This window comes from Lemur catta, chromosome 11, assembly GCF_020740605.2.
Source record: "Lemur catta isolate mLemCat1 chromosome 11, mLemCat1.pri, whole genome shotgun sequence".
NCBI lineage: Eukaryota > Metazoa > Chordata > Mammalia > Primates > Lemuridae > Lemur > Lemur catta.
In genome coordinates this window covers 11,347,849-11,363,291 of record NC_059138.1, presented here as the reverse complement: position 1 = coordinate 11,363,291, position 15,443 = coordinate 11,347,849, and the positions used below count along the sequence as shown (strand labels likewise).

Genomic DNA, 15,443 nt, shown 5'->3' with positions numbered 1-15,443 from the left:
GCTGACACGTTCAGTAAGCTCCACGCTGCCTCTGTTGTATTCGTCACCATCTTTTTTTTTGTCTAGTGTTGAAAGGTTAAGGTTCAGTTTACATTTATATGCGAAGGAGTGTTCTTTTATTGTTTCCTGGTAATAAGGATCCCTTAATTGGTAAACTTTGAAGAAGGCAGCTCTCTAGGCTGAAAATATTTCTCTTGTCTTTATTGTTGTCTGTTCTCCTGTGCATGCATTGGGCCACCAAAGGTATTCCCTGTTTGTTTGGCTTTAATTAAACAGCCACAGCTTGGGGTAGGAGATGGGGAGGTAAGAGAGACAAGTAAAATTAAAGGAAACAGAACAATCATTCATTGGTTTCAAGAAAAATATTGTGGCTGGGTATCCAGATGATTGTCACTAAATGCTCCTGGCCTGAAATGACAGGACAGGTGCCAACGGTTGGGGCAGCATGAACCAGACTGTTGCCCTTACAAGCCTTATCCATTTTTAGAGATATTTACCAGCACAGGGGGACAGAGAGGTCATATTCAAAGAACATTCCCATGTGCTAGACATTGAGCAAGGCATATGACGTATTTAATTTTAATGTTACATTTGCCTTAGAGACACTAGTAATCAGGATTATTAATTTCTTTTCGGAGGTAGATGTGTAAGGGCCCAAGTAGAGAAATATACAACAATAGCTATTATTTCCCACAATGCAGTGGTCTAGTATAGTCACTTATTAGGAATCTAAAAGGGATATTCAAGATCAATAAGTCCTGTTGATTAACCACTTAAATCTAACTTAAGTTATGGGGGTCATCATAGGATTCAGAATCTAAGAAGGAAGATGTTACTGACATAGCAGCTTCAATCCAAATCAACTCAATTTAACCAAAGTTACCGAGTTTCTGTATGTACCAGGCACACAGTGGGTACCGAGGCCACAGAAGCTCTTTTAAGGAGCCCACATCTGTGAGTGGAGGAGGTGGAGGGTGGGGAGAGACATTCACAGAGCAAATAATTACAAGGCAATGCGATAATTACAATATAGTAGAATTGCTTCAAGCAATTAAGATGGTTTGTGGAAATTTCTCAGTAAGAAGGAGAAGCATTTTAGTGTAAGTTGCACAGATGCACTTCAAGGAAAACCTGGCAGAACCCTAGTGGCTATATACACTGTAGATATCTGGAATTCCAAGAGATTACCCATGGAGGCATCACAGCAAACAGCTCACCTGGCATCAGCAAGGACAAGAGGACAGGATAATGCCCAGGTTTGTGGGGTCTTCTCTGAGCCCTGTGTGTCCCCCAGCCCTTATTCCCAAACCGTAGTGCTGTTGGGCTCTGCAGAATCTAGTGTGCAGCTTCTGCTGTGAATTGGGGTGCTAACAGATCTATTTTTAACTGATAAAAGCCATCTCAACGATTGATATATGAAAAGGCCTTGGGCACCTGGTGTCGGGTGAAGTTGAGGCTACCCTTTGGTGAGGGATTCATGTGCCTTTTTCACAGAGTCGCCTAATGGGCTGTTAAGCAGAGAGAGAGAGAGAACATTTGCCACTTCTGACATCGGTGACAGCTATTTTTATCCAGAGGGCAGGTGAGCATCTGTCACAGCCGAGGTTGCTACTAAGTATCATTGGGAATGCTGGCCTGATGGTGAAGCACGGAAGTGTCCCTTGTAATTTTCAGAGGTCAGAGAGTGATGACATTAGGTGACAAGTAGGCATATAAGCCCCCTTTGAAATAAAGTAGAAACTATTAAAGATTAACAAACTCCTATAATCAAGTGCTGGAAATGGAAAAAAATCAGACTCTGATTTCTTTATTTGGTTTAAGAATCCTTTAATACTCTTAAGTGGGATCGAATAAATTCACTTGATACTAGATTGGTTATCGTTTTGTAATTTGGCCATAATATCTTACATTCTGTAATTTTTCTCAGTAGATGATTTTTGCCAAGGGAAAGAATTTTTTTTTTTCCCCTGAAACAACTTCTGGCAAATATTTGGACTTTGGTTAAACTCGGGTTATATACTTTTCATCAGGAGTTTGCATGTGGTCTGATCATCACTTTATTCCATTGACATGGAAGAAAATTTCAAATGGGAAAAAGCACAATTTGGTTTAAAACTACGCTGGGGTTTTTGAAAATTAACCCCGCCAAAAGGTGGCTTAACCGCTGGGCTGTGAGCTCCTGCACCTACGGCCAGGTGACTGGCAAGTGAAGGGATAAAACATTCTTAGGCCACTCGGCTCACACATCCAGGTGTGAAGAGAGAGTGATCTCCAGAGGAGTGAAGGCCAGAGGATCAGCCTGTGCGTGTGAGGGGGGTGGGGCAAGAGGGTGGTCTTGTGACAAGGTTGGAACTCTGAGTTGTCTGGGTGATTTGGCAACGAGGTTCTGACTCTGGCTTGGACGGTGATTGTTGGATTGTTGATGGGGTGCTGTGGGTGCCTGTTTCTCCTTCCCACCCTGGGAGAAGCAGAACTCTTTCCGGAATTGGGATCCGTGTCCTCAGTCCACCCAGGCCAGGCTGTCCACCTGGTGCAGCCCACCTGCCTTCCCTCCCACCCACTGCCTCCCTTTAGGTGCCAGTGGCCCTGGCTCAGCAGTGGGCGGGTGAGAACAGCGTTTGTCCTGCCCCTAGGGGCTCGGGGTGAGCTGCATTTCTGATCCAGGTCTGCCGGCTGCCTCCAGGGCAGAGCAGGACAGGCCAGCGAGGAGGGGAAGGTGGCCGCAGGAGATGAGCTTGGCTAATGCCACTCCTGGCGGGTTGTCTGGTTTAGTGTTTTATATATGACAGAATTCAGCTGGCAGTGGTCAGGGGGAGCAGTGGCATCATAAACGGTGCTGCTTCTTCCTCTCACATGAATATGTCCCCACAGGCTTTTCAGATCCCGCGGTTCAGTCTGTGGTGGCAGCACACATTTGGAGAATTCTGTGTCCTTGTCCAACCCTGAAAACCCCTGCGGCCATCCCGAGTGGCTCTGCCTTTGTTCTCCCTGCCACTGGTGTCCCTTTGGCATGCCCCTCAGCACAGCCGGGTGCCTGGCCTCTTGCCCAGTGGCAGGGCAAGGAGACATGGATGGTCATGAGCCTGAATGGCCTCTGATGGGGCCTGGGTGGCCAGGATGGGCTCTGGCAGAGAAAGGAGGCCCCAAATGCAGGGTCCAGGGAGATGTTGTCATTGAGAGGTGAGAGCTGTCACAAGAAGGAGCTGGGATGGTGCGGAGCTGGGCTTTGGGCTGCACCAGCAGGACCCCAGGGAGGTTGGCAGGGGGTGCCCCATGGCAAAGCCTGCCTGAGGTATCAGGGCAGGCACCCACTGGACAGTGTGACAAAGGTGGCCTTTCCTTGGCCCCCAATCTCCTGATTGCTGGGCAGGGCCTCTGTGGGCAGCTGTACTGAGGTTCCTTCAGGGTTGGAGCCCTGCAACTTGAAGTGAGCTCAGGTGTTCTCATTCCGCTTGGCGTTTTCAAGATGGAGGTTTCAGCTCGCAGTCGATTGCCCCTGGCGTGGGAATCCGGGAGCTGGGACCCCACTTGCCTGCAGTCAGGTCCTCTCCGTTATGTTTCAAGAGGCTGAGAGCCAAGAAAGCTAGAGTGTTTTTTTGAAGCCTCCTTCTGTCAGGACTGAGGGTTCAACTAATTGGATTAGATGGTCACACAGCACATTTCCAGCTGGCTGGGGAGGGAGGGAGGGAGAGATGATTTCCCTCCCCACCTGACTTCCCTGTCCCCTACTCCCCCAGACACACACACACACACACACACACACACACACACACACACACACACGCACGCTGACACAGTGGCCCTGTAGCTGTTGCCTCAGGCAAACTGAGTGCTAACCAGGACCAAGCAGAACAGGTGCCTCATCCATGGCGTGAGGCCCTGCGCCTTGGCCCACCCAGCGGGGCTCTGCACTGGTGGGGGTGGGGCAGAGAACGCGGGAGCCATCCTGAAGCAGGGTGCAGGGAGCGCAGGGAAAGTCAAGCTTGGCTGGAAGAGGGAGGGAGAGGAGAGAGAAGAGGAGGGAGGGAAGGGAGGCAGGCAGAGCTAGAGACTGAGGCTTTGTGGAGGAACAGGGACATTTTAGTGAACATACCACTAAGAGGGATAAACTACTGCAGACACCTGGGTGACACCCTGGACTTCCTGTCCCTGAAGTTCTTGACCTCTCACCCTTGCCTGTGGGTTAGCTCACTCTTGGGGTCCAGCCCTGACCCGAGGCTTATATGTGGGTAAGAAGCCCAGTGTGTCCTGCCGCTCTGGTGTGGATCTTGGTGCAGAATTCTTACCTTATTCTGCTTGGCCAAGCCCTGCCTGCCCCCTCCTCACCTGGCCTCTCCCAAACCCTCTTCCTCATCCTCCTCTCTTTCCAGAATTAGAAGCTGCTCCTGAACCCCAGTCTCTCTGGTGCTGTCCAGACTCCCTCCTGCTGCCCCACATCCTGCCCACCTCTTGGGCCCCAGGCGGCTCCCTGCCCCTCCCCACTTGCATGGACCTTCTGGCCTTGGACTTGTGTTGGCTCTTTGCCTGGTGGTACCTGCCTTTCTTTTCCTGGCAGGTCCTAGCCCAGCCTGCTCATCTGTAGAGCGGCTGCTCTCTGGACTTTCTTCCCATTCTGATAGCTCTGGCCTCCCCAGCCCAGGAGTCACTTGGATTCCTGGTCCCTCCTTCCCCAGCCATCCTTGTTATGACAAGATGAATGCTGCAGACCAAAGGGCTCGGGATGAAACTAACCGTAATTATAGCAACAGTAAGCACCTCCTTGTTCACATCAGCTGGAACGCTCCTCAGAGGGTGCCTCGGTGTTTGCTCCTAGGAGCCCAGTCTGCGCTGTTACGGTGCCTTTGCAGATGAGTTAACCAAGTGGCAAGGGCAGGGGACTGCCTAGGGGTCCTGTCTGGGACCTCAGAGGAGTCTGAGGATGAGGACTCAGAATCCAGGTCTGAACCCCTGTGGACTCCCCCTGGCTATTTTTCTCTTTTTGTTTTTGGCTGATGTTATGTAAAACAGACTAATGAGGTAAACACCCCAGACATTAGAAGCTTGGGTCCCCTGCAGCGTCAGCCATTTTCCTCTCCTGCATCCACATCTGAGCTCAGCCAGTGTGAGGCTCGTACTGTGTGCATTCTGTTGTGAGCTGCCTCTTGCTTGCAAGACTGGCATCTATGGGGGTTGTCACCAGCAAAAAACCATCTCCCAAATTGGAGAAGCTTGGTACCACAGAAGCTCAGCTGACAGAGCATCACCATATGTTGCCCTGTATCCTGAAGTCTTTGCTTTTTGCAAACCATTCCATGTCTCTCTGCTCCCACCCAGCCCCTGCAGGGAACATTGGAAACTTTTTGGGACACCTTGTGCCTGTTCTCCCAGAGCTCCGTTGGTTTTCTGCAGCAAGCCAGGCAGAGAACACCAACCCCTTAACGTGATATCGCACCTAGACCTGCTCTTGCAGCGGTAACTCATGCCAGGGTGTTTCTTTTCCTTCAGAGCTTTTCTGTCTGTCAAAACTTACCTCTCCTTTGTTCTACTTTCTCAGATTTCTGCTGGAGAACAGGTTTACTACTTTGATGAACATGTTGAGCTAAGGGGTTAACGTCTTCTTGGATTACCTTCCCTGGATAGCATTTTTATTTTGCAGGAGACCTGCCCAAAGGAATGATGGTGAGGGTATTACAGGTAATATGGAGATGCTTTAATATATTTAACACAGAAGTGGCTGTTGATCCCAGCTACTTAGATAGCTGGCCTGGCTGGGGGTCAGTGATGAAAATGGATTGGAAAAAAGGGAGAGTTTATTTTTGAGACAACCGTAGGGGTAGGGAAGGGAGGAGTTCTGGAGAAGAGGTGGGGTGAAGTATGGAGCAGCCTTTTCTGTTAAAGACATCTATGTCCTGGAAAAAACCTGAGAGCTACGGTGTTGGTATAATTGCAGTCTTCTAAGCCACAATTCATCTGAACGTGCAGGTCCAATTTTGTGCTGGGAATTAGTCAGAAGTCTGGCCTGGAGGCATTCTCTCAGCTTCCTCAGATTGGAAGTTGCTTTCTTCTGGCTGAGTGCATTGATACTGACACCACAAAGGAGAACAACCCCACTGGCCTCCTTCATCCGTTTGTTCATTTACTCATTCGATAGTTGTGGAGTGCCTATTCTGTGAGCATCCTCATGTCAGGTGCTGGGGGTGGGGGCAGATATTAAAAGGTATTGTGCTTTCCAAATTGGATGATACATTTCCAGGTGCCAACTAGGCAAGGGCTCAAACTGCTTATTGGTTAATGTTTATTGACTACCCAGAGAGTGCAGGTTAATGCTGCTGACATGTACACCCCATGGGTCCTGACCTCCATACTTAAGTCAGCAAGGATTCATCACAGGGGGAAAGAAAAGCAAAATATGAGACAACAGGATCACATCACAGAGGCATGGCCTGGTCACAGCAAGGGAAAAGTGGGCATTGTCTAGGATCTGCTTCTTGTTGGCCCTCTGGTACAGCTGTCCCAGCTCTAGGTGCTGAAAAGGAAGCTCAGTGTGGCGGGTGATTACTCTTTCCAACATTTATGACTGTCCAAGCTCAGCATCCTAGCAAGCTGCTGTAGTGAGGAGGAAGAACAAGACCAGGAGTTGAGTGTTCCAGCTGGCAGGGACAGCTCAGGAATAGGGAATCTGGGTTAGGTGAGACACGGATGTCTGGGCAGGCAGATACCTGGCATCAAAGCAGTGGGTCAGCAGGTATGAGTAGAGTGGATGCTACCTTGGGGTTCAGGACTACATGTTTCAATTCCCAGGGGGGAGGCTTAGCCAAAGGAGGGAAAGCCCCAGTTCTATAAGAAATATGTCGTAGTAGGGGATTAGAATAAGAAATAGAGAACAGTGGCTAAAAGAGAAGTCCATTTATAAGAACTAGGGCACACAGGCAGGGGTGCTATGCCCAGAACAAATGTGAGTCCATTTTAGTCAGAGCACCAGTCACGAACTGTGATCAGGCTTTGGGGTGAGGGTTCTGAAGACCAGTGGGATTGTGGGCAGGGGAAGGGGGAGGTGGGTGGGAAGCAGGATGGTGTAAAAGACAAAGTAAGCAAGTTCTACATTGTGTGGTGAAGGTCCTGCCAGGGTCAAGACCAGTGCCTCCCAATGTGGTCTATGGTGCAGCAGCATCAGTGGCATCTTGGGAACTTGGTAGAAATGCAATTTCTCGAGCCCTAGCCTAAACCTTTTGAGTCAGAATCTCTAGAGATGGGAGCAGGCATCTGTGTAATTTTCAACACCTTAAAGTTTGAGAACTCTTCTTGGTCTGGAGGGTGTCGGTGTGGACTGTAGTGGTCAGAGAAGAGTCAGGGCAGGAGAGAGCATGAGCAGGCTCGGGATGAGAGCCTGGAGGTGGAGCGTGGCGATGAGCACAGCCTCTCACAGAAGCAGGACTTGTATTGGTGCGTTGTTTGTTGATCATTTCTATTCAGTTATCGCTGTGGTAATTTACTTTCCTTCCATATTTCTTGTTATTAGTTGAATAAACCAGCATGGGAGGGGTGAAGTGGATTTTCTTTTTGGCATTGTATGTGTTAACTACGAGAATATTCCTAATATCAGACGCGTTCAGGGTGATATGGCTGTAGACAATACTCTTAATATCTAGCCTCAAATCTCTGTCTTGTGTTCCCGATGTATTCCTTACTCAGAAACATGCTTCAAGCCCAATTGAATCCAGGGGACATTGGGTTGAGTTGCAGCTCTGCCACTCTCTAGGTATAGGACCCTGGGGAAACTATTTATTTGTTTTGAACCCAGTACACTTATGTGTAAATTGGAGATAGTAATACCTGCCTAAGGATTAATATAAAACTTAAATTAAATAAATCGATTCATGCAAGATCTCTCAGTAACTCTACAAAGTCTAATGCCAACCAGCATTAGGTGCTACTATTATTGGAAGATAAGAACTATAGCAAGCACTGAGATCTCCATTGGATCTGGGGGAACATCTCTGAAATGGCATTTCACCGGCTCAGGGGCTTTTCTATTAGACTCTGTGCAGCCTGTGTGTGTGTGTGTGAGTTGGCCTCGCACGTGGCTGTGTGTGTTGGTGAGTTTGTTGTGGGTTTGCTGCCTGCACAGGTGCATGTGATGGAAGCTTGCATCAAGTGTTTACAGGGTGGGAGTGGAAAGTGGCTGAGAGTATTATTTGCTGGCAAGAGTGTGGCATATTGTGAAAGGGGTTTCAGAGCAGAAAATCATCAGTGTTTGAGATCCTTAGTGTGATAACAGCAGAAGCAGCAGCCCTCTAATCTATCAGTTGTGTCCAATAAGAATGCAGTTTAGACAATAACAGTCTCTAAAAGAAGATTTATGTACTGTGTGTCTAAAAGAAACATTTCAGAGCTTTGAAGATAAATACAACGTGAGTACATTTGTGTTGAAATTGTTGAGGGGGGTACCAAAAGACTCTCTCCTGACTGTCCTAGCCCAGCCCTGGCTTCCAGAAAGGCTGTAGTCCCCAGTGTTTACTATGATCAGATCCTCTTCTATTCGTAAATTGAAAATACGTATCCCAAAGGACGGCCCAGGAAGAGGATAAGAGCTATGGTCAGGGGGAGGTGATACTCCTCCCCTGGGGGAAAAGGCGCTCCTCACTTTCACCTCTGCCATGGTGCTGGTGCGGGTGGTGGTCATGGATTCTGCCTGTTTGGTGTTACAAAGTAAGAAGGACCAAGAATTGCAGGGAGATAGGTTGCCTCAAAGATTGCTTATAAGCCACCAAGTGGATGAGGTGGGGGCTCTAGCTCTGCCTGATCTGAATGCCTGTGGGAGGCAGGGCTGGGCATGAGTGTTGTTGGGGGTGTTCGGCAGTCGTAACTGTGGGGAAAAGATGGAGCTTAAGTCTTGATTCTAGGGAACTGCCAAGCCCATGGAGTGGGCAGAAGGCAAGAGTCAGATCCAAAGTGCAGGCAAGGGCCAGGCACAGTGGTTCATGCTTGTAATCCAAGTGCTTTGGGAGGCCAAAGTGGGAGGATCACTTGAGGCCAGGAGTTCAAGACCAGCCTAGGCAACATAGTGAGACCCCCATTTCTACAAAAAATAAGAAAAATTATCTAGGCATGGTGGCTGAGGTGGGAGGATCACTTGAGCCAAGGAGTTCAAGGTTACGATGAGCTGTGATAGCACCACTGCACTCTAGCCTGAGTGACAGAGTGAGACCCTGTCTCAAAACAAAAACAAAAACAAAATCCAAAGTGCAGGTAAGGGGGAGTGAATGGGCTTACACAGAGAGAGCACAAAGTACTCCTGAGGCCATAGACTCTGTCATTACTCATCAAGTCACAGTTAGTGACTGGCAGTGTTGGCTTCTAGGAGAAGCCCTAGATTTCTTTGTTCATGGCTCAGAAGAAAGTCTGCATGAATCCATCAGGCTTAAGGACATATTATTGGCCACTGTCTTAGTGATGGAGTTAACTAGTCAGAGATAAAATGTTTGAGGCCCATGGAAGGGCCTCTTCAGATGGCCCTGGGAACTGCCGCTTTTCCTTCCTTACACTTTGGAACCAATGTTCCCTGCTATTTTCACTCTTCTCTGTCTTTCCCTGATATTTAACTCTGGTTTGAGCTTGGGGGTCATAGTAATCCAAGAGGGCTGTGTGGTGCTGGGTCCTGCTGACTCACTTACAGCAGTTTCCCAGGAAGTTCAGCCTTGCTCATGCAGAACTAGAGTTCTCTGTGTGTGTGTGTGTGTGTGTGTGTGTGTTTGGGTGGGGGTGGGGAAACCTAAAACCTAGTGTGCTTGTCTTGCTCACTTTCCATGCACATTTATCCAAGGAGCCTTCCATGAAAGGTTGGTAGAGAATACAATTCAAACATTCTTAGATCCATTACAATTCAACATTCCAATTGGTGCTGTCCAATAGAACTTCCTATGAAGATGGAAATGTTCTGTAAATATAGTAGCCCAATATAGTAGCCACAAGCCCAGTGTAGTAGCCACAGGCCACATTTGGCTATTGAGCACCAGAAATATGACCAATTCAACCAAGGAAATAAGTTTCAAATTGTATTTAATTAAAATTTGAATTTAAATAGTCACACATGGCCAGCGGCTATCATATTGGACAGAGCAGTTGCAAACAAGCAATCCTTGTATTTCTTGTATAGATTCTATTTCCAAATTATAAACTCTTATGAGCACTCATACATTAGATACAAAACCTTACAGGCTATCTGTACACCCCAGCCATTTTTGGGGGGATAGAAATGCACTTTTCTTTGAGTCGCCAGTGTCTTGTCTGCCACTCTGCCCTTGGGCTCCCAGAAGCTCTAACCCCAGAGCTACCTGGTGTGTTTCTAGGCTTTTCTGCTGATCTGTGCCCTGTGCAGGTAAGGAAAGGCCACAGGGAAAGGTCTCCTCATTGACCTGAGCCTAATCTGGGCCGGGATGTCACAGGCTGGGTCCCCGGGAAGCAGACTCAGATGGAGCTCCATTCCTTCAGAACCCACACTGTGGAAGGGAAGGGGAGGACACAGCGTTTGGCAGAGGGAGGTGCAGCGACATCCCTTGGAGGGCTCTGGTTCTAGAGTGGCCCTCCAAAGTTTCCTGAGTGGGGCTGAAGTGGCTGGGACTTTATACTGCCACACGGTCACTCCCTGGATGTGGACACTAGGAGTAGAGTGACCTTGGGTGTGTGTCTCTCTGTGTCGAGCCATCTCTAAAGGGGCTGGCCTCTGAAGGCTGACAGCCCTCCCAGAACCTGGCCAACCAGCCCTTCCCTGAAGCGGGGTCTGGGGGTGCACTACCTTGTCTGTCATGCAGGCATTGACTGAAGCACTCAGTGGAGGTTGCCAGGGAGGTGACTGAGACGAGAGGTCAGTACCTCCCCCCGAGCTGCGATAAGAAGTGGAGGCAGAACTAGAACCCAGGCCACTGTGACGACGACATTCATGCTCTCTCCTCACCCCAGGGAGCCCCACCCATGTCTCATGAGGCAGACCCACTGCCCTTCTCTTCTCCCAGAGGGGCTGCCTGCCCCATCGTCCACCCTGCCCCCCACAGGCTCCATCCTGTTGTCTAAGGTAAATGAAGAACCCTCCTCTTTGTTCAAAATAAATGAAAGAAAGCTATTTATTTTCCACTTTTCTGTTTTTCTTTTTCATTTAATTACTGGTATCACAATAAGATTTTTTTTCTATTGCTTTTCATTACAAATGTATAGTATTTCATCTACATTATGAGTTAAATAGGATTTTGTGGACTAGCCTAGAAACCCAATCATCATTTATAACAGATATGACTTCTCTGGAAATGGGTTCTGAATTCTAAATAACTGACTTAACAAATGAGATTTTGGAATGGAATTTGTTTTGAAGCTGGAGAGTTTACATCTTTCTACTGTCTAGGCAATTTTGCCTCCGAATGGACTCGCCACCCCCTCCCTCTGGCTACATCTGTCATTTGTAGCCTGGATCCCCGAATCTGACACCCTCAGCTCCCATGGTGAAAGCTCAGATCCCCTGTCCCTTGTTCTCAGCCCACAGTGAGCTGCTGATACAAAATTAATGAACGTCCCTTGATGCGTCCTGTGTGGGCTTGCATGCAATCCAGAAACCCAACCGAGGGGCACCAAGTGTCCTTGGTGCTCAGGATCATTCAGTCTGCAGCCCCAGTCTTAGGTCACATTGGTAAAATGAGACTAATTATGCCACATTTTCCTGAAGCTCTTTGCTTGGGCACCTGGCACCAAATTAGAAATGAGCAGTTGGAGGTGTGTGTGGTGTGTGTGTGTGGTGTGGTGTGTGGTGTGTGTGGAGCTTCTGGAAGCTGAGAGGCTGCAAAATATGGGTGTGGAGGTGTTACATTTGACTGACGTCAGCACCTGTATTCCATATACTACCCCATCCCTCTGCTCACTCCTGGAGCTTCTAGATGCTGCACAGTTGCCAAGGAAACTAGGAAAAGCAACTGTACATGAATTACCTCCTCCCCAAAGCTCATGGACACATCCTCTTGGGGGAGGTAGAGGAAGAGGAAGGGGTCATCCGTTCAGGTGGTTGTCCATGAGCATGGGACAATGCTGAGCAACACCAGGCCTCAGTACTTAGCTCCATGCCAACAACTCGCTCCTTTGTCCGTCACCTGAGTCCCACATGTCACCCTCTCCCCATCTCTCAATTCTACACTCAAGGGAACCATTCATTTCCAGGATGTAAAAATTACTTCATATCAAAAAGAATAGGGACCTCTGGTTTATGGGTAAGGTTTGAAATCCAGCTACTATTTAGCTTGGCAGAGGTAACAGAAAAGTGCAATTTTACAAAGTATTAATACTAGGCCAGCTTCAGTTCCCTCATCAAATGGAAGGGCCAGATTCTGAGTGTTTACAGTTCCCCTGATCAGAGCTCTGCAGATCTGGTTAGTACGGAGCCATCTTTGGTTGTCTTGGAATGGCCTCTCCCAGCCGGTCCTTCATTCCTAGCGACTGAGGATCTGCTGTGTGCGGCATTGGAGCTAGGCAGTGAAAAGGCACCTGCAGGGAGCCTGTGGTCTCCCGGAGAACACAGGGCAGAGACACAAACTCAGGACAGCAGAGGCTGGGGCTACAGGACGTGGCAAACAAAATGCTGCTGGCAGCATCCAGAGGAGGAAGTGACCATCTCAGCTTGGATAACAGGCCTAACATACTTCAGTCATTTACTCAAGTAAAATGTATTGAGTTTCCATCATTTACCGGGCACTGTTCTAGGCACTGATGAAACAGGGAACCATCCTGCCCTCGTGGAGCTCGAGTTCACAGCTTACCGACTGCGTAACATGCACAGGGGCCGCGGTAAGTCCCTGCTGGACACTGTTTCACTGAAATCCCAAGGAGCTACATATTATTATTATCTCTGTTTGGCAGAGGAGGAAACTGAGGCTAACGGAGGTTAAATAACTTACCGCAGAGCCATGTACTGTGACTATTATGACTTTATGAGACCTGAGGAAATGCATCTGTCAGCCGGGTGAGGGACAGATGGAAGTGGGCAGTGTCTGGACTCTATGAGGAGCCTTCTGTGACATTCCTGCTCAGAGACGATGTGTCTGGACTGGATTCTCAGCAGTGGCTGTGTGAGACTTGATCAAATAAGGAGGTGAGGCCCCCTGCTAAGGAAGTGGGTGTACTTGTGTGTTTGGGAGGGAGAGCTGAGATTCTGTGGAGTGTGGACAAGCTCTGAACAAGCTTCCGTGGCTATGTTCAACCCACTCCCTATAGGAGCACCATAACTGTCCTTATCTTTAAGGAAAGCATTTAGCAGCTAACTGTATACATGGAATATGGGATAAATCCTAGAAAGCAAGCTTTCCTTGAAGTGTAGGGAAGAGTGAACCACATTTTTGTGTAGCTTACGTTTCTCTTTCCATACTATATATACATATATATATACACACATACATATACACATATACTTGATTTTCCCCACCAAAAAAATATATAAAATACTTGAATCATGTGTGAGATACACGTATACACATATACACACGCATATATAACATTCAAAAGCTAATTCAACTTAGGCATCTAATAAATACATAAACCATATATATTTTTGGCCTTCAAGTCTCAAGGCTAACAATTGTTTTTATTCTGTTACTAAACAAGACCACTTTGATCATGGTCATTAATCCATAAAAATTAGTTTTTATATATGTTATATTTAAATAAATTTAACTATACCAAGGTCCTTGCTTTTTTTTTGCTTTTTTGCTTTTCTAATTGAGTCCAAGGTATCAAAACTATTCTTGAGAAAAAGAAATGTCAACTGAAACACAATTCCCAAACTCACTAATTATTCACGAACTCAGATTTAAGAAGGTAGTTAGATTTTCTTCCATCCTTTGTTTTTTAAACTAGATTCTCATCTAGGGGTAAAGAAGGGGGAAAAATCAATGAGCAGCTATCACTTACTCTCCGAAGAGGGGTTCCTCTGCTTTGCCTGACTGGAGCTATGAATAATTCAACATGGTCCCAGGGTCCTTTTTCCTGTCTTGAGATTGAGCTTATTAAAATTGCATGGCCCAAGGACACTGGTGAGGAAATGGCTGGTACCCTCCGTATCAGCTGTCAGAGCCTCCAGCAAAGTCTTGTAACAACCTGATCCCCTCCACGCTGGGAACCCTGGGCTGCCATCAGCTGGGAAAGACTGATGAGGGATGAAGATAGCAAGGCAGGAACAACTGACCATCTCCTCTCCATACAACACGGTTTTCCTCCATTCCCTTGGTGTCCGTCCTGGTAGCGTGTGGAAGTGGAATGCTCTCTCCATGCTCACTATTGATCAACTTAGTCATCATTTTTGGCCTCGTCATTAAATATTTATAGTTTACTGAGCAAAAGGTAAGTGCTGAACAGACGGGGCACCCTTTTTAGAAGCTTTCTAAGACTATGTAATTCATCTCCTTCAGTGGGATGGAGTCTCCAGAGAAAGAATCTATAAACTAAAGAGCCAATTGATTACAGTCAGTACCATGTTTTGTGTGTGTGTGTGTGTGTGTGTGTGTGTGTGTGTGTGTGGTGGGGGATTTGATTACACTACTAGGGACTTTTTTGAAAAAATTTTTGAAAAATCCTATGGTTTTTTTGGAAATATTTTTTCATGGGTCAAAGTATAAAGTTTCTAGGACCAGCTAGGACTCAATTTGGGAGCTTAAAATGGTGGAACCAAATAGGACTTAAAATCCCATAGACTCAGGCTGAGTTTATTTAAGAGTTGTCAGAGAAATTGAAAGCTGACAGTAAATCCAGGTAATCTTGAAAGGAGGGAGGAAATTTGAGACAGACGTTGTCACCAAGTGCTACTCTGGACAGCAAGCGTTTGCCCGTCATCTGAATCCTTTAAGTCTCTGGTTGCAATCCTTCCCCACAACCACCTCCTCCAACCCTAGGCCCTTGGAGCAAGGGAGACATCCTTTTCTTCCTCATTAGATTAATATTTTTCCCTCCTCCTATTTATCTCTTCTTTTCTGTTAGCTTATTTTATTTCTCTTGATTATCAAGATAAAACATGATTATTAGAGAAAAATTTGACAGAAAAGTGTAAAAGAACAGGAAAAAAAATCACCTCATATGCCACCATCAACAGACAGATTACCATCGTGGCATATATCCTTTGCATTTCTTTCCATAGTGTAAGTCATACTTTACATATAATTTTGTACCCTAAGTTTTGTTTATAATTATGTAATAAGCATTTCCTTTTGTCATCAAAACTCTTCATAAACATAATTTTAATGGTTTCATAATATTCTACCATATGGATATACATAATTTATATAACCTTTCTTCTAAAGTTAAATGTTTATGCTGAGCTAGTTTTGGGCCATTATAATAATGTAACGATGATCCTTGTGTATAAATCTTTGATCTTATTTCTGATAATTTGTTTAGGGTAAATGTCCAGAATAGCAATTACTGGCTCAAAAGAGATAACC

At 46.8% G+C, this 15,443-nt stretch overlaps 1 protein-coding gene across 1 annotated transcript in view; it reads left to right on the top strand.

Moving 5' to 3' along the window:
* TMEM178B (transmembrane protein 178B) overlaps nucleotides 1-15,443 on the top strand; it is a 339,984-nt gene that overhangs the window by 114,551 nt on the left and 209,990 nt on the right. The window lies entirely within an intron of this gene.